At 44.4% G+C, this 20,322-nt stretch overlaps 1 non-coding gene across 1 annotated transcript; it reads right to left on the reverse strand.

Moving 5' to 3' along the window:
- Positions 1-7,383: 7,383 nt before the first annotated feature.
- On the reverse strand, positions 7,384-7,458 carry Trnaw-cca. The gene has a single exon. It is a non-coding gene; the product is annotated as a tRNA-Trp (tRNA).
- Between the last annotated feature and the right edge of the window lie 12,864 nt (positions 7,459-20,322).

The raw sequence follows: 20,322 nt of genomic DNA on the forward strand, positions 1-20,322 counted from the left end.
ATTAATGAGTATACATATACGTTGTGTCAGAGCGATGAAGCGAATAGTGTTCTGTTGCAGGAGGCCGAGCAAAGGGCATTTGATGTATTTTTGAGAGGGTTACCGGCGCATATGTCACGAAAAATGCGCGAAGGACTCTGAAAGATTTGTATTCGGCCATTCAGCTGGAAATTCAATGTGAGGAAATAGACGTGGCAGCAGGGGCACACGAGATGCAAACAGTGTTTACGGCGGGTGTGAAATGTTTTGTGTGATTGTATGGGACATTTGTAGAGGCTGTGTACCCAGTCACCATGGAATAGAGGAAGGGGTGGAAAGCAGCAGCGTGGAGGATGGAGAAGTGGAGGTGGGAGAGGTGGACAAGCGTTAAACGGCAGAGGGGGCCCAACACCCACCTAAGGGAGCTCCCGTTTAATTTCAATGCTACGAATACGTATGCAGAGGTGGAATGTTCAGTGGTAGAATCTGTATTAACTAAAATGTTTAAGATTTTGTGGGACACAGGGGCTAAGTGTCAGTGGCTACTAAGAATGTAATGAGACGAAGGAAGTTAGACCCACCACGTTATAGGTTGCGTGGAGTGGGGGATAAGGAGGTCACACCTTTGGGGTCAGTGACAAATCGGACTCTCTCTATGTGAAAGTCAACTAATACATGCATGGAGGTGGTACCATTGGTGAGCGAGGGCTACGACATGATCCTAGGAGTAGATTTCTTGCATCAACATCATGCCAAAATTGACCTTGGACAATGAACTGTGAAACTTTGTGGAACGTTATTTCCGCTAGGAGAATCTGTTGTCAATGCAGAGCTGACGCGAGGGGCGCTCAACGTAATGAACAAACCAATTGAGCCGCGTACATTAACATTAAGGCTTAATTTGAATGAGTGTGTGTCTACTGGGCACCGGGAAGTCGCTTTGGGTAAGTGTGGAGTCGACTCTACCTGTGGGTACAGTATGTGTTATTGAAGTTTTGGGTCCATTGGGTTGTTTTTTGAGACGTAGTGTTGTACGCGTACAGGAGGGGAACGACGGGCGAGTAGGTCCCGTGAACGTGGATAATTTTAGCGCTGTAGACGCGAATTTGAGGAAAGGAGTTTCAGTAGCAAATTTGGATGTGCCAGATGACGAAAGCTGGTGTTCGAGGAAGGTGACGCGATAAACCACTAACTGCCAATAGAACTGCATTGCGTGACAAAAATTAACATTTGAAAGAAGGAGAAAGAGAGCATATGGAAGAATTGTTGTGGGAATTGAAGGACTTTTTTTTCCACAAGGGGCGTTGCCAGCAACTCCATTAGTTCAACACAGGATACCAACAGGGAATGAAGCACCTGTTTACCGAAAACCATACAGAATACCGAGGTATTTGCAGCCGATTGTGGAGGTTTTCATTGATCAGCAGCTTGCGGACGGAATTGTAGAGCATTGTAATTGTTGCTTGGGAGCAGGCATTGCCGTTGTGCCAAAAAAAAACTGCGGGTGGAACTAAGAAATACAGGTTATGTTGTGACTACCGATACCTCAATAATAAGCCAGTAACGGACGCATACCCAATTCCAAACATATTGGAGACTTTGGATCACTTAGGACAGTGCCAATACTTTTCTACGATGGATTTGACAAGTGGCTATCATCAGTTAGAGGTGGCTCCAGAGGATCGTCCAAAAACTACTTTCTGTACACCAGCAGGCCACTACCAGTACATTAGAGTGCCATTCGATTTTGTTAGCGTCTTGAGGGGTTTGAAACCACGGCAGTGTCTTGTCTATTTGGATGACACTATAGTGTTTTCAAGACATATACAGCGGTTAAGGGAAGTCTTTGTGTGGTTAACAGGAGCTCGTTTGACGTTGAGCCTGGAAAAGTGTCATTTCGCATTAGAAGAAGTAAAATATTTGGGTCATATTATCAGTAAGGACGGGGTGCGAACAAATCCGAGATTGGTTCAGGCTGTAAGGGATTTTAGGGCACCGAAAACAATTAGGGAAGTGCAGTAATTTGCCATTTTTGTCGAAAGTCCTTGAAGGGTTTTGCAGATTTATCACAGCCGTTGGCGCCATTGTTACGGAACGGTGTGAAATTTGAGTGGACAGAAGAGTGTCAGAAAGCGTTTGACAAACTGAAAGAAGTGTGCGATGCATCGAAGCAAGCATTAGGGTGTGTTCTTAGTCAGGAAATTGATGGGAAAGAACATCCTGTAGCCTATGCGTCTAGGCAGTTGAATGCAGCAGAGAAGAATTACTCAGCAACATAGAGGGAGATGCTTAGCGTAATCTATGTAATCACATCTTTTAAATGTTATTTATGTGGGAGAAGATTTCTGGTAGTGACAGATCATGCAGTATTGAAGTGGTTGTTGCGGTTGAAGGATCTTTCAACTAGACTCGCTAGATGGGCTGTGAGGCTTATTTAATTCGAGTACGAGGTGGTGGACAAGCCTGGGAAGAAGCACAATAATGCGGATGCACTAAGTAGGAAGGTGGCAAAATTAGAAGTCATAGGTTATGACCTTGCAGTATGGCAAAAATTACAGGTCGTGGACAACTATTGTAAATTATATCGGACGCAGCCACAGTTCAATGCGTACGATGGTCCTCTGTGCAGAGAAACGAAGTTAGGACCAGGGGTAGTAGTGGCAGCGAAGTTGAGGGATGAGGGTTTCAAGGAAGCACATGATCACGTGTTATCCGGTCATGGAGGGTGTAGAGCGACGAATAGGAGAGTGGCGGAGAGGTATTGGTGGAGAGGTAGGAAAGGAGATGTGGATCAGGATGTTAAGAATTGTATACAATGTGCGCAGAGAGCAGATCTGAGTCAGAAACAGATACAGCTACAACGATTACTGGAAGCAACATGTCCATTTTTTTTCTGGGGATTGATGTCTTAGAACCTTTTAGGCGAACACCATCGGGGAACAGATTCCTTCTGGCAATAACAGACCATTTTTCGAGGTATGTGGAGATGGTGGCTATGCCAAATCAACAGGCAGCAATGGTCGTGCTAGCTTTAGTAAATAACTGGATTTTGAAGTTTAGTGTACCAGAGACAATAATCACTGAGCAAGGGACCAACTTCATGTCGCATTTAATAAAGGAACTGTGTAAATTGCTGAACGTAAAAAAGTTGAGGAAGAGCGCGTTGCATCCACAGGCGAACGGAAGGACAGAATGGGTACACAGTACAATCGGTAAGATGCTGAGTTTTTATGTGGATTGGCATCACTATCAGTGGGACGAGTATGTGAAGCATACTGTATGCGCATACAATGCAAAAGTCCATACAAATATCGGTTTGTCTCCATATGAGGTAGTGTACGGGCGGAAAATACCGTAACAGTTTGATTTGGTGAAGCTACAGAAAGGAAGGACTGATGAATCTGTACGTCAGTTCCCAAGGACAATACGGGATGTTTGTAAACGGGTACAAAAGGCGAATACAAAGGCTTTGGAAAGGCAGGAAGACGCAGTAAAGCAGAAAGGAAGTTTACTGCAGTATAAAGTGGGGCAATGGGTAATGCTGTCCAGCCCCTATACACATAAAGGGAAAACGATGAAATTCCTCATGAGGTATCAAGGGCCATACAAAGTTGTTGAAACCATATCTCCCGTTAATATCAAGCTTCAGCTAACAACTACAAAGACGATAGTGCACGATGGGCGGTTACGGCCATTTAAGGGTTGCCTGCATGTGATTCCAGGCGTGCCACAGGAAGGAAAGAGAAAGAAAGAGAGTGAAGAGAGGTGCTAGGCGCAGAGAAAACCAGGAAGATAGAGTACAGCATGAAGTATCGTATGCTTTGCGATCTAGAAAGTAGTAGAGTATTTGTAGTTTTGTTGTTTTCGTGTCATGTATCATTGGGTTTGCTTAGATTAATTAGGCATTGTATTTTATAAGTGTTTTCGAGTATTGTGAGCCTGCTAGGGAGACCAGTCCTTTAGAAGAGGGAGGAAGGGTGATGGTGATCCCTGTCCTCAGGTCACTGAAAAGCGAAGTGTAGCATCTGACATATGTGGAGTGTTGTTAGAGGAGAAATCAAATGCAGTTCTGGAGAAATAAATGCGTCGGAGTAAATTTTGCGGTAAAGCCGTAATAAATATGTATTGAATGATGTCAGAGTGGTACGATTTCTTGTTTAAATTTTTAGTTATAGAAAGTGCTGGGTCAAGAAAGTCGTGTTTATTGCACCAGTTCATATAATGTAAATTTAAGGATGAAAGTAGTCCCACAATCGGTGTTGAGTTTGGATCAAAAATAGTGAATGTTGGAGGAAAATCTGTGGAGATACAAATATGGGACGCATGCAAGGTGCACTTATTTTTAGCCAGGGGGAAAGGAATAGATCGTGCAAGGGACATCGTGGGTCCAAAATTCAGCTTGCAACGGGTCGGAATGCGTTGGATCTTCTCCACCTACGAGAATTTGGTAGTAGTAGCAGCATATTATTTTGAGCAAGGAGTGTTTACACAAGCGAAATGTGTAGAGCTCGAATTAAGAGGAATTTTAATCAATGGGACTAAGTGTAACACAATAGGACAAACCTTCCACCTGCCAGCGTCAATTTCAGGAGTCACACAAGTGAATGTTACGCAGCCACAGCTGTACTGCTCAGAAACCATTTAGAGTTTTTGCCAAGGCAAAATCTGACCTTATTAAATCAAACTCTGGAGCCAGGTATGTTGAGATATGTAAACCAGTTCATTATAGAGCAAGAGGGGCGCATATCAGCCGAACAGCTTGTTCAACGTGTCGCTCAGTATAGGGAAAGGCAACGGCAAATAACGATCATTTTGAGCACCTCTGTGCCTAGTGTCATGGCAGCCTTAACTATGTTATATGTTGTTTTCTTTCTGATCAGGAGGAGAACCAATTCCCAGAGCGTCCCAAGGGTAGTCCCAGTAGATTGGATACCGAGGGCGTAGGTAAGGGGTTGAAGGAGCGTTCAGTGGAGTGGTCATCCATTAAGGATTTTTTTTTTTGTTTTTACCCTCATGTCATGTGCTTAGGAGCACTGGACCATGTCTAAGTTTTCTAATAGTGAGTAAGTATGTCGTAAGTGCCAATCCAAACAAGTTTAAGAGTTAGTAAAAGGACGACCTGGGGACCGGGTCTTTCCGAAGAGGGGATAATGTAGCGGTACCACCATTTAGGATAGGGAAAGTTAGTTTTGTGCGATATTCGGAGCATGAGTTACAACAGGTGTTGGCCGGATTGCAATAAGTTACAAATACCAGCAGTTGCGAAAGCAAATAGAGGTCACAGGGGCACAGAACTGATGGAGAACGCACACACAGCTGTTTGCATAGCGCAAGTCGCAGGCAGAAGGGGGCCACTGGCCAGCCTAGCGTGTTTCATGTATGTGACTCGGAGCATCATGTTCGCAAAACAGAGGCACGCGGCCAAGTATAAACATGTGTTGTTTTCTAAAGAGAGTCATTCAAGTGTAGCAGCTCTGTTGAACGGTAGGACGTATCACACCACTGGGCTACACGCAGCAACAGACGGGGCGACAGCTTCCCAGTCCACAGTGGGTCGCTGGTTCGACCCTCTGAGGCCAACACGGGGTCCACAGCCAGCCAGCGGCGGGCACTCTTTGGCTCGCTACCACGGGCAGTCGTCTCGGCTCCCAACACACGCCAAGGACTTCCGGGGCGAGGGCCGCAGGTTCGGATGCTGGATAGCGGGCGCTCGTTGTCACTTTGTTCTTAGCCACACCGGCGAGAAGGACGCAGCTGGCTGCCTGCGGCACACACCAAGTGGTGCTGAGTCGGCAGGGACGCAGACCGCTGAGTCAACTGCGCCATTCTGACGACGCTGCAACTCTGCTGGCGTACAAGGCCAGCACGACACAGCGTTGCATTGCACAGGCCACTGGGGTGCTTCCTCAGCATTGCGGGGCCATGTGACACAGACCGAGGTGAACAAAGCTATGTAGTGGAAACAAATAAGTCATTTGGAATGTTCTCACCGAAGTTTTAATACGGCACGTCCTGGTGCAAAATACAACTACAGTATGCTGTTGCTAGGTGTACCTTCGTCCTGATGCACTTCATGTAGATTCCTGGGAGTGTCCAACCTTAACACCAGCCAGTACTCTCCACATGTCCCTGCTACCCATATAGCTGCTTCCTATGTGTAGTGGACCCCGGATCTATTTAGCAGAACCGAGAAACCCACCACCCTGTGGCGTAAGTCGAGGAATCTGGAACCTACAAGGTTGCAGAACCGTCTGAACCTGCGATCCAGACCGACCACTCTGCTCTGTATCAAAGAATCACACACATGTCTGTAAGTGGCCCCATTATTTGCCTAATTTTGGATCTCCCAACTACCATTAATCCAAACCTCTGTGAGTGCCATGACCTTGTGGACTGAGAGACTTCCCGAGGGACAGGGTGAACGATTTCATCTCGCTCATGTACTTTGTCAGCCAGAAACAGCACATGAAACCTCTTCTTCAGACAACCTGGGTAGGCCATCCGATCATTCACCAGAAAGTGTTTCACAACCTGCCGCAGCTGGGAACGACTCTCACTCGACCGTGGGTGGGGGTGCAACCTCAATGCAGGCAGTACCTGGGGTGGCCACGGTAGTTGGCCCATTGAGGGACTTGTGGGATGTGCTGGACATCCCTCACATCCTCACGTCTGTCCTCCACAGTGAGGCCCATTGGCAGCAGCCTTAAGCTGCGTAACCAAAGCCGACACTGCCTGCATCTGTGAGTGAAGGGTCACCAACTTAAATCCCATCTGAACACAGCAATCACATTTTCTGTCCATACTAAAGATGGCGCATAAGTACACAAACATGGACGAAATGTAAGAGTTCAAGCTAAGGAGCCAGAGGAAATGTAAAACAAGTCGCTTCTTCTCAGAAACTGTTTGACCTGACGATACTCTGATGCACTGCTGCTGCTAGGAAACGCTGTTTCTCTGCTCACACAAGATAGCAGTTGATGTGAGTGCCTGCATGACTTCTAAAAAACGCAATGATCATTCCCTGTGACGGTTAATGAGGCGTTTCACTGTGCCAACCCATTTCGGCCAACGATGGGAAATTTTTTCATGATCCTACAGCTGCTGATCTCAATGTCCATGGAAAGCGTCGTCATGGAGACCTGCAAAATCTGAAGAGTGCAGTGTCCTCAACAATGATCAGTTGTCAGGGAGCCTGTCCATCGTGACTCTTGCTAAAGAAGTTGTAAAAGCCTCTGGGACAATGTACTGTAGCGTACTGAGAGCCATTTTCTGCACGTGTCTGGAGGCAGCCCCGCTATTTAGGCAGTGTCCAACAATTTATACCCTCTGTGCAAAAGCAACGACAAGTCTCACTCTGCAGCGGAGTGTGCGCTGATATGAAACTTACTGGCAGATTAAAACTGTGTGCCGGACCGAGATTCGAACTCGGGACCTTTGCCTTTGGCAGGCAAGTGCTCTACCAACTGAGCTATCCAAGCACGACTCACGACCCCTCCTCACAGCTTCAGTTCTGCCAGTACCTAGCCTCCTAGCTTCCAAACTTCACAAAAGCTCTTCTGTGAACCTTATAGAACTAGCACTCCTGGTAGAAAGGGTATTGCGGAGACATGGCTTAGCCACAGCCTGGGGGATGTTTCCAGAATGATGCAAAGGACCTGAGTTAGAGTCTCGGTCCGGCACAGAGTTTTAATCTGCCAGGAAGTTGTATATCAGCACCCACTATGCTGCAGAGTGAAAATCTCATTCTGGAAACATCCCCAAGGCTGTGCTAGTTCTACAAGGTTCGCAGAAGAACTTCTGTGAAGTTTGGAAGGTAGGAGACGTGGTACTGGCAGTAGTAAAGATGCGTGGACGGGTCGTCAGTCGTGCTTGTGTAGCTCATTTGGTAGAGCACTTGCCGGCGAAAGGCAAACGTCCTGAGTTCGTCTTGGTCTGGCACACAGTTTTTGTCTGTCAGGAAGTTTCAAGTTGATATTTGTTCCATTTAGGATTAGAGATGGTACGGATTCCCGATGTTTTGGGCTAATGAGCTTAGAGTGACCAACAAGTAACGCTTGGGTTTCAAATGGGTTGAGTTTTAGTCCTATGTTCTTTGCCCATTTTGATAGTACATCGAGGTCTGTATTGAAATTTTCAATAGCTTCCTTAAGATTCATTGGTTTTGCCTGGAACAATTGAAAAACTGAAGGTCATCAGCACACATCTGATATTTGCAATAGGTCAGAACCGATGACACATCATTGATATATAGAGAGAAAAGTATAGGACCTAATACTGAGGCTTGGGTAACGCCTGACACTACCTGCCGCCATTGTGATTTTATATTCCTGGACAAGACGCATTGCTGATGAGACGTCATGTATGAGAGAAACCCCTGCACTGGACGTGGTGAGAAATTTAGACCGCTAAGTTTGGCAAGTAAGATGTCGAAGTCGACAGTATCAATGCTATGCTGAAATCTAAGAAGCAAATGATAGTCGCTTCTTGTCTATTCATGGCAAGTTTCAGGTCATGTGTCAGCTTTATTAATGCAGATACTGTGCTTTGATGTTTATGGAAACCTGATTGGTATTCGTCTAGTAGGTTGTTAGTAGTTAGGTAGTTCGTGATCTGGTCATGGACTATATAGTCTAAGGCTTTTGATAGTGCAGGAAGAAGGCAGATGGGGTGGTAGTCAGAGGGTGCCGTGGCAATGTCCTTTTTAGGCAGTGGCATAATTTGTCACAGTTTCCAGGCTTCAGGGAAAACATATGTGATTGAGGAATCGTTAAAAATGGCTGTTATAGAGGGCAGTAGCGGATCAGTAATAAGTTTTACCATATGGATAGTGATGCCATCATGTCCAGTAGATGCTGATCTAATCCGCATGACGCTTTCTTGACAGCATTGCAAGTGACATGCTGTAGATGCAATTTTTCTTTGCTACAGTCGTTCATCCCCATGAAGTAATCAGTGATTGTCTGGTTTTCGCGGTTCAATTATGGTTGTAGGTAATGTGAAGAATCAGTTAGGCCTTCAGCAGGGACCATGGGGATTTTCTGCAACTTTTATTTAGCCTAAACCGAGACTATGGAGATTTTTCCACAGGATAGCTGGTCTACATTTATTGTCAGTTAATGTACGGGCATGCCTCAGTTTATCATTTCTCACCGCTTGACTGACTATGTTTCGTTTCTGTTTGTGTACAGAATGATTTTTAGATGTAGGGTGTATCTTGTATGCTCGATGTGGAGGGTCTCTCAGGTTCTTCAGCTGCTTTAGTTCATCAGTCAGCCAAGGTGCAGGTTTCCTTTTTCTTTTCTGGTCTTTATTGGAGCATATTTGTCATATAGTTGAGTAATTTTGTTAGTGAAATCCTGAAGTTTCTCGTTTGTGTCCATGAGGGGAGTAGAGGTCATCCCGCAAACTATTTTTTGTGCCTCGGTATCGAGTTCAGGCAAATTTATGCGTTTGAAGTCTCTGTATGTAGACAGTTTTTGTTTCTTTCTAGGACATTCTAGTGAATATATCATGAAAATAATGTCATGGGCAGACATGACAGGCGCAGATATTTGAGAGGTGCGGATTATTCTTGTGGTGTCACCGCCAGACACCACACTTGCTAGGTGGTACTTTAAATCGGCCGCGGTCCCTTAGTACATGTCGGACCCGCGTGTCGCCACTGTGTGATCGCAGACCGAGCGCCACCACAAGGCAGGTCTCGAGATACGGACTAGCACTCGCCCCAGTTGTACGGACGACGTAGCTAGCGACTACACTGACGAAGCATCGCTCATTAGCCGAGCAGATAATTAGAATAGCCTTCAGCTAAGTCCATGGCTACGACCTAGCAAGGCGCCATTAGCCTTACATAGTTTGATAGTTATCGTATGAAATGTCTCATCAAGAACGCTGTATACAACAAGGATAGATTAAAGTTAAGTATTCCAAAAGCAACGTACTTTTCTTCCTACCATTCATTACGTATCCTGTTTCAGACCTCTATCTAGCCTACGTGAGATTACGCGTGCCTTTCGGTTACTTCAGTGTGGCGTAGCTGTCTTGTTACGCCACAACAATTCTGTTTGGAGATTTTGTAGCGAATATATATACGAAAGTGTGACTAGTAGTCGTGTGATGAGTGGGTGCCAGCTGAAATAGCGTCATGTATGAGGAAGAAAGCATCCTCTTAAATTTCCCACTGGAAGGAGTATCGCACAGAAAATTAATCGTAGTGTCATCTGCTATCATTACATCTTCATATGACGATTCGAGACTTGAGAGGGCAGTTCCGAAGCAGGCAAACCAACCTACTTTAGGAGGTTTGTAAAGGACACATATTAAGCACTTTCTGTTAAGGGATTTGATCTCTATGAACGTATATTCCTCTTGTTTATCTACATTATTGTCGGATGTAAGCAGCACAGTAGGTGATAAATCAGAGTGTACGTATGCCCTACTCCACCCCCTCGTCTGATGCATCTGTTTTGCCTGAGAAAGATATAGCCATCTAGTTTTATGGAAGTTGTGGGAATACTTGGTTTGAGCCAAGTCTCTGACAAAAGTATTAGATGTGTATCAGTAGTTTGAAATATATATTTGAACTCTCCAATGTGAGCTGGCAGAGATTGGACATTTGCTTGTGCAATATGCAGCTTGGTGTGTTCAGGTGTTGATTGCCCATGGAGGCTGCCAACAGTTGGTTGCGGGTAGAGGTTTGCTCTGGCAAGAGGGTCTGGCATGAGGGGGAGGGGGAGGGGGTGTTCTCCCGATTCTCTGCAGGGAAAGCAGCCAAGAGGGGGGGGGGGAGGGTAGTTCCACTGGGAGGTGATGGGACCAGTGGCCAAGGTCAGCGAGGTTTGCAACGTCTCTGAAATTAGCTCGCTATCACAACAGGATTAATCTGCATGTAACGGTTTTCGAGACAGAGTGTGATATTAATGGCACTTATGAGGATAACAAATAAAATATGGTAGTGGGTTGCTAATTAAAAATGGAAGTAAGACTAACTTATGTAATAATTAACAAAATTACATGAGGAAACATTTACAGATAAAAATAGTTATGTGGAGAAACTAAAAGTTGGTAATACAAATAATAACAAAATTACATGAGAAAGCAATTAGAGATAAAAATAGTTAGGTGGAGAAAAGAAAAAGTTAAGTTATGGTTGACAATGTAAACAATATAAACATACAGGTTAGTGGCAGCAAGATTTGACAACATTTAGCTTCTAAAGCACAGAGTTCATTAACACGGCAAATTGTTCTCTTTCCGTTCCCAGTCTTGACCGTTATCCTGCCGTCATTTGTCCATACATTCTGTAGCCCGAATTTCGAAATCGCGCTCTTCAAAATGTTTATTCTTTCAGAGGTCAGATCCTCGCATACTGTCAGATCTGACTTCGCGAGATTTTTCTTTGCTCAGAAGATTTCAGATCTACATCTACAGCTACATCTAAATTTATACTCCGCAAACCACTCAACGGTGTGTGGCGGAGGGCACTTTACGTGCCACTGTCATTATCTCCCTTTACTGTATGGTTTGCGGGAAGAACGACTGTCGGAAAGCCTCCGTGCGCGCTCGAACCTCTCTAATTTTACATTCGTGATCTCCTCGGGAAGTATAAGTAGCAGGAAGCAATATATTCGATACCTCATCCAGAAACGCACCCTCTCGAAACCTGGACAGCAAGCTACACCGCGATGCAGAGCGCCTCTCTTGTAGAGTCTGCCACTTGAGCTTGCTAAACATCTCCGTAACGCTATCACGCTTACCAAATAACCCTGTGACGAAACCCCACTCTTCTTTGGATCTTCTCTACATCCTCTGTCAACCTGACCTGGTACGGATCCCACACTGAAGAGCAATACTCAAGTATAGTTCGAACGAGAGTTTTCTAAGCCACCCCCTTTGTTGATGGACTACATTTTCTAAGGACTCTCCCAATGAATCTCAACCTGGCACCCGCTTTACCAACAATTAATTTTATATGATCATTCCACTTCAAATCGTTCCGTATGCATACTCCCATATATTGTACAGAAGTAACTGCTACCAGTGTTTATTCCGCTATCATATAATCATACAATAACGGATCCTTCTTTCTATGTATTCGCAATACATTACATTTGTCTATGTTAAGGGTCAGTTGCCACTCCCTGCACCAACTGCCTATCCGCTGCAGATCTTCCTGCATTTCACTGCAATTTTCTAATGCTGCAACTTCTCTCTATACTACAGCATCATCGAAGAAAAGCCGCATGGAACTTCCGACACTATCTACTAGGTCATTTATATATATTGTGAAAACCAATGGTCCCATAACACTCCCCTGTGGTACGCCAGAGGTTACTTTAACGTCTGTAGACGTCTCTCCATTGAGAACAACATGCTGTGTTCTGTTTGCGAAAAACTCTTCAATCCAGCCACACAGCTGGTCCGATATTCTGTAGGCTCTTACTTTGTTTATCAGGCGACAGTGCGGAACTGAATTGAACGCCTTCCAGAAGTCAAGGAAAATGACATCTACCTGGGAGCCTGTATCAATATTTTCTGGGTCTCGTGAACAAATAAAGCGAGTTGGGTCTCACACGATCACTGTTTCCGGAATCCATGTTGATTCCTACATAGTAGATTCTGGGTTTCCAGAAATGTCACGATACGCGAGCAAAAAACATGTTCTAAAATTCTGCAACAGATCGATGTCAGAAATATAGGCCTATAGTTTTGCGCATCTGCTTGACGACCCTTCTTAAAAACTGGAACTACCTGTGCTCTTTTCCAATCATTTGGAACCTTCCATTCTTCTAGAGACTTGCGGTACACGGCTGTTAGAAGGGGGGCAAGTTCTTTCACGTACTCTGTCTAGAATCTAATTGGTATCCCATCAGGTCCAGTGGAATTTCCTCTGTTGTGTGATTTCAATTGCTTTTCTATTCCTTGGACACTTATTTAGTGTGGTCTTCCTCTGTGAAACAGTTTTGGAAAAAGGTTTTCAGTATTTCAGCTTTAAGCGTGTCATCCTCTGTTTCAATGCCATCATTTTTTCCTATAGGACACAGATTTCACTAGCATAGGTCTTAGTTTTGTCGAAACTGGCGAACTACGACCCACACACTCTATGACTTCTGTCAGTGTCACTCGCAGTCACCTGCATGCCTAGCTTTTCTTGGGCAAGGTTTATCACTAGTTCATCTGTGTTCTCTCTGCTGCTCTCTGAAATGCCGAACAATCTGATATTATTGTGTCTCTGATATTGTTAGAGCTCATCCGACTTATCAATCAATTTCTGTTAGAGCAGTCATGCTCTCTCCTCACTTGCTTTTAACAATGTGTCCAGGGCACGTATCTCGCTCGCATTCGCCTCTAGAGTTATCTGTATTTTATCCGTCACTGCTCCAGTGACAGCATCAGTGATGGTTTGAACAATGAGCCTGAGCGTCTCCTTAGCGTCTCCTGAGCCTTCACGAGTGTGGTGACGTCAACGATGCTGGGCGGAGCGGCCTCAACTCCTGGTGTAGGCTCCACCTGTGCGCTACCGCCAGCCCGGCTGTTGGCTGCACTGCGCGTTGTTCGATGATTTTCCATTTTAAGTGTGATTTCGTGTAATTAGTATTCAGTATGTGATGCAAAATACGACACTTGGCACTAGATATACGGCTTTAGCATATGTAGACTAGCCTAACTGCTTAAAAACAACTCCAGATTTCACGTAAACTTGCGAACCAAGCTAATGCATGTCACTCACTCGCTGCCATGTTGGATAACAGACTCCCCTTACATCCAACAGTGAGCATCTGTTTAGGGCTAGTGCTTCCTCACGTATGCTGTTGCTCCGGACTTAATGGCAAGTCACTTGTCATTTCATGCATACTAACATGGTATGTGGTCCACCAAATTTCCAACGTCAGAATCACCCGCCAGACCCATTAGTCTTACACCTGATGTGTCTTATTCATTTTTGGCCACCCATTGAAATCTACCAACCGACAGTGCTGCGTCATGGCGTGCCCGTATAAGTTTTTACATCCAAATACAGAATATAACTTGAACAGAGGGATGCGTTGAACCCTCCACCTATCTGTGGATTACTTACCTTGTCATGTCTGTCGACACACTGGGAAAGTCCCAACGAATCCCGCACTCAAAGAAAAAAAATGGCTCTGAGCACTATGGGACTCAACTTCTGAGGTCATTAGTCCCCTAGAACTTAGAACTAGTTAAACCTAACTAACCTAAGGACATCACATACATCCATGCCCGAGGCAGGATTCGAACCTGCGACCGTAGCAGTCGCGCGGTTCCGGACTGAGCGCCTAGAACCGCTAGACCACCGCGGCCGGCTACTCAAAGAAGAGAAGCATATCAGCATCAGCCAAAAGTTTGATGCTGCCCCTCATTTTCTTGTGCATTGCATTCCAGGACGAACTATGTGCCACGTAATAAAAGGCAGGGTCGAGAGAGTATGTTTCCATGCATACAATCTCAAACTTCTCAAAAACATCTGGTAGCAAGCACATTTCTGTGTTCACGTATAGTGTTGCGTATTCACCCAAATTTGGAATGTTGAATTCCTGCCAGTCATCCGTGGCATGCTCGTAATCGGCACTAGTTGTGGCATCGCCTGTGAGAGAACTGGTAAATGTAGATATGTCAGCTAGCCTGATTTCGTCGAGTTTCGCCTAGTCACAACTTGAAACTTTTCCTCATTGGGGTCTGTAGATGAGATGATGTGCATATCCTCCTGAAGTAGATTGTTAACAAGTTTCTGGAGTGAAATCTGCATGACACGTAAGGTGTCGACGATGGAAAGTGTAATTTTTGGCGCCATTCGCTCTGAGAAAAGAAAAATTTTCAAGACACTGACGTGATCCTTCTTCATACCCTAATTAACCAACTGCTCAACTAGAAGCCCACTTAAATTATGAAAGAAAGTGGATATGTGTCATGGTAACTTATACTTAAAATTGTGTGCATTGTGAGCTACACCACGAAATTTCCCCATAAGATGATAATGATCTCTAGGAGTTTCAGCTTTTCTATTTAAAGGCAGCCCGCAAATATGAGAGTTAACTTCATCACTGTATAAATTTTTATTCTCCTCTGGTTCGTTCATGAGGGGTTTAGGTGTTGTAAAGACTTTCAAAATCCCATGAGAGTTTTTCAAGCTCATTGAGCAACCAAGCCACAGGTTTATTACTGACTCAAGATTCGTAGTGGTTAAGACTTGAATTGTTAGAGCATACAAGTTGGTACACTCTGGTATACAGAACACGTTTTTGCAAGAAGGTGGCATTTTAAGTGAGCACATACAACAAATAAACACTGCTCCTGAAGGACTTGTTTTCTTCTGTAGGTGTAACAACATGTAGTGGTTCCTTGGATTTACAGTCCTTCAGATTACTTTTAAATACCTCTCCTTGGGAAAGGTGTTTTATCCATATTTAGTGATGATTTTCAATTCACAGAAAAGCAGTACGTTTACATGAAGAAAAGTGGGGTGGTCCAACTACAGTATGCTTGTCATGCTTCTGATGCTGATTGTCATCATTGTCATCAGCTTCATCTGGCTTGCTTTTCTGTGTCTTCAGGCCAGAAATGTGAACCAGTATTCCTAAATTTCCTGCGTCAAGTTTAGGTATGTCCTGAATCTATATGAGGAACTCAGTGCCAGCAAAGTTATAACATCCACGAATGTCAAGACCTATTCCATATCGAGATGTGCACTGTTCATGTTTCTTCTAATTTCTCTGGAGAGTCAGGACTGACCTTGCAAAACAAGCCAGATCGTTTCATTTTGGATGCCTTCTTATCAGCTACATCATTAGGGAGGTCGATATAACTAGATCCTCCATTTAGTGGATCACAGACATGAATATGGATGTTGAGGTGTGGTATTTGGCTGGATGCCGTACCTGACCCCCCAACTTCCATCTCGGGAAACTGGGGCTGTAAAGCGCCCAAGGTGGATTCATGATACCACTCACCGATTGATGTGCTCTGAGATATAATGCCATTATCACCCCAGATGTAGTGTGATCTTTTCTCTTCAGCGACACTCTTCTGCATGGGAGAATGAGTCAACTTGCAGCATAGTACTGTCGTGGTATTTGGCTGAGTGCCTTACCTGACCCTCTAACTTCCATTTCGGGAAACTGGGGCAGTATAGCAACCAAGATTGGTTCATGATACCATTCACCGACTGATGTGCTCTGAGATGTAATGCCATTATCACACAAGATGCTCCAGATGTAGTACAGTCTTTTCTCTTGAGCAACACCCTGCTGTATGGGAAGGTAAGTCAACTCACAGCATAGTACTGAGTTACATTTAAAGTCATTAAATCTAGGATAATCTGTGGTTTTCAGGAGCTCATTCGCAAGCACTCAGAGTCATGCTACTAGAATTCTGACTGGGTCGGAATACCTGGTCATTAAATCTAGGATAATCTGTGGTTTTCAGGAGCTCATTCGCAAGCACTCAGAGTCATGCTTCTAGAATTCTGACTGGGTCGGAATACCTGACAGCCGGATTCTTAATTCTAGTGAAAGAGATACGATCCTCAATGGCCATGACAACTGCCGAGTATTCTAGAGTGGTGATGATGCCGCTAATCTGATGTTGTACCGTACGACCGCTACTGTGTGCAGAAAATGAAGCTGACAACTGTGTCTACCTGGTGGATGACAGCGTTGGAGAGGAGGCACCTCCTGGTGTGAGGGGTCTGCACTGAGGCACACATACCTTTTGTTGCCAGCACAGGCGAACAGTCGGAGCTGGAGTAGGAGGAGGGGCCAGTGGTGAGGTCCAGTGGGAGCAGCCAGGTTCAGGTGACAGTGTCCAGCAGTGCTGCTGCATGCTGGAACATTCAACACCACCAGCCTGGGGGCTGGGAGATCGCTGCCGTTCTTCTTCCTCAGGCTGAACTGTCCACAGTCACCAGACGGTATGTGGTAGTGCCGGGGCTGGCAGTGCAGCGGCGGCAGTGGATTGTTGTTGTAGGGAGGCCACAGTGACCACAGTTGTCTCTCTCACAACCACAAGTGGTGATTTGCATAGCAGTGCATACCGCTCAGGTGCGTTTTGATTCCAGCCCCACAACCACTAATCTAGGTACCTGTGCCTCAGCTAGCTGTTGTTGTGCTGGTGATGACTGTGGTGCATCTGTAACATACGAATAACAAAAAAATTAGGTGCAGTGCTCAAGAGTTAAGGAGGAAATGCCGAAACAACTAGCAACATTCAATAATAATAATAATAATAATAATAATAATAATAATGCACTGTAACGACGACAGTTGCATTATAATCACCTTTTACACACCGGCAGTTGAATTGGACTTTCTGGTAGTTCTCCAACTCAATCCAGTATTTCCTCCTCTGCATTCAAAAGGGCGAGATGGCGCTGCCTTTCAACTTCCTCAGCAGCTGCCTTCTCATTTATTCAATGCTGGCTGCGCCTTCTCCTTGGAGGCATCTATCTAGGTCACTAACGCTGCCTACAACAATAAGATAATGAATGTAATTATTTCTTGAAAATGTTAGAGACATACAGAAAAAATCATACAGAAAATCGTATACTTTATCTCACAGAAATACAAACTAAAATCGTATTCTCCAACAGAATGCAACATATTATGAAAAATAAATGTATATACATTACATGCCCTCATCATTAGACCCACAGTATATTACATGAACAAAAATTCTCTAGCTGCTACACCTTATGAAAATAAAATGCGCTTTCGTTCTTGCTGATCTGGATTGCATATTATTGCTGGAGGCTGCTGCTGTGCCCACTCTGCCTCCAGTTGGCGGTCCAGCGCAGCCACCATCTCGGGAATGAGAGCTGCAACGACAATAAACAAAAAGAAGGATTGTAATAGCCATTACAGAATAAAAATTGGTCCCACACTAAACTTATAGCAGCAAACCGTTCGAAACTGGGTGGTATAGAGTAGTGCCTCTGTCACCTACAGCCAAAAAATTGCTGAGAGGGGGTGAAGCACTAAAAAAATTACGTCAGCGAACCATTCAAGCCTCGATAGTACAGAGGAGTGCCTCTGCCACCTATGTCCTGAACAATTGCTAGCAGGGGGGGGGGGAGGTACTAAAGTAATTAGGTCAGCAAACCTTTCAAAGCTCGATAGTACAAAGGAGTGCTTAGCCATCTACAGGCTAAACAACTGCTGGGAGGGGGTGAAGTAGTAAAAAAGTTACATCAGCAAACTGTTCAAAGCTCGGTAGTATGGAGGAGTGCCTCTCCCATCGATGGCCTGTAATTTTCGCAAGCTCCTACAGCAAATTTTAGAACACACAGGTACATTGTATGAACAGAAAAAAAGCAATTAACTTACATGGCTGGCTGTCCTGAAGAAGGCATTGTTGCTCCTACCACTGGTGATGCTGTAGGTGGAATTTGAGCACTTCATTCCCCGCCCCCCCCCCCCCCAGTAAAAAAAGAACTGACAAATACAAACAAGCAAAGACACAGGTGAACTTACAATGGAAGAATGAGGGGACGATGATGTTTTACATAACCTCTACCCTTCTGCCTACCATTTCACCCAGGGAGCCAACAGGAGTGCGATGTTCCTCCCCACCTACTGATGAGTGCTGGTCGCAGCATGCAGGACAAGTTGGTACTGGTCTGCTAGCCACAGATTTCGTGCACTTTTGTATGTGGGTTCTGTCGCATTCTGGAAATACTCACGTGTTCCACTGATCCGTTCTTTGTGCTAGACATGTTCGACGATCTGGCAGGAGAGCCCACTTCCGGTCACTGGTTCACTCTGTGGAGAGTTGCAGCCGCTGATGCACATATTGCTCCGCCAGTGCCAGGCTATGATGGTGCCTCATACAGCAAACTGCTGTGCTAGTATATTTAACAATATTGTTACATGATGCAGGATCATCTTTAGAGTTTTGACATGATTTTTATTGTTATTTTTATATATTTATTTTAGTGGAAAACGTTTAAACAACTCTCCTACACGTATTATAATTGTCTTTAAGGTTTTGACATCGTTTATTGGCGCTCATTTAACTTAGTTTCAGATTATAAACAATATTCCCGTGCAATATATTTCCAAGAGTATTTGCATTAATTTATTTGGCGCGATATATTCTCGTTCCCCATGCACTGGAGAAAACTGGTCTGCTTGTGAGTGGTGACAAGAAGTCAGTACTGGAACTGAAGATTTGAGAGAGGTCTGGCCATGGCTTGGTGCATCAGAACTTTCAGCACAGGTATATAACACTTTCCAACTACAGTGCAGTGTTTTGTGTGCAAGTGTATTCGAAACAAATTGTGTAAAGCAACATTTTCGAGGGTATTGAGGGGTCAAATAGTGCACGAAGTGTCTCAGGGAGGTAGGCTTTAGTATTTCCCACAAAAGTGGACAAAACGTCCCAAGAAGGAAGGCTGGACAAAGACTGGGAGTTTTCACAGGTGTGGCAGAACCTGCTGCGATCTTTTTAGAGTCTGTGTTCAAGTGTGGCTGTATTTCTCGGAATAACAAGTGTAATTATATCGCAAATTGTTTAAATATTGTTCTGTCATCTGCAAAGGCTCTCTCTTCCTCTCTCTCTCTGTGTGCAGTGCTACATTTAGTTCCTGTGACATTTTCAATTTCTAAACTATGTGAATTTACCACACCATGCTTAAACTGTTTAAACAATGTACAATATTCCATAAACAATATCCCCACAAATTGTTTAAATAGTCCATACAACATTTAGTTCTAATCTTTATAGTCAATCGGCTACTAGCTGCGAATTTTTGTGTATGTATGTGTGAAACAATATTCTGCATAATCAGTATATTTGCAAATTGTTTCAACTCCAGCATCAATTTCGAGGCATGTTAAAAATAAATAAATAATAGCTATGAAAATTGATTGATGCATTATGATTTACATTATATTAAGCTGCTGTTGTGATAATCTTCTAGTTCATCGGCTCGACGCAGACTGAACGAATTTCCCACCATTTTTTCTGAGGCGACCATCTTGTATTACACCACTGGAGGGGAGGGGGCTGGGAGTTGTCTGAGTGGGCCCCATGTGCCGGCCGTGGAATACCCATGACGTTTTTAGGAGTAGGGGTACTTAATTGATCAATTAATTTCCTTAGTTAATATAATATCAATTTGTCATCAGAGTGAGCTAGAAACGGCACAGCCCCACTACTCACGCTGTCATCTGACAAGCCATAAGGTGAGTGAACATTATGACTCTAGAGAAGAGAGACCATGCAATGTTAGTGAAACTGTCTTATGCTAATGACGACAGGTAGAGTGCAACATTGAGAGATAAAACCGGCTGAAAGTCTGAGGATAGGCCCGTTGTCATTAAATAGTAT

The sequence above is a fragment of the Schistocerca piceifrons genome, chromosome 1 (assembly GCF_021461385.2).
Source record: "Schistocerca piceifrons isolate TAMUIC-IGC-003096 chromosome 1, iqSchPice1.1, whole genome shotgun sequence".
In the NCBI taxonomy this organism is placed as follows: Eukaryota; Metazoa; Arthropoda; class Insecta; order Orthoptera; family Acrididae; genus Schistocerca; species Schistocerca piceifrons.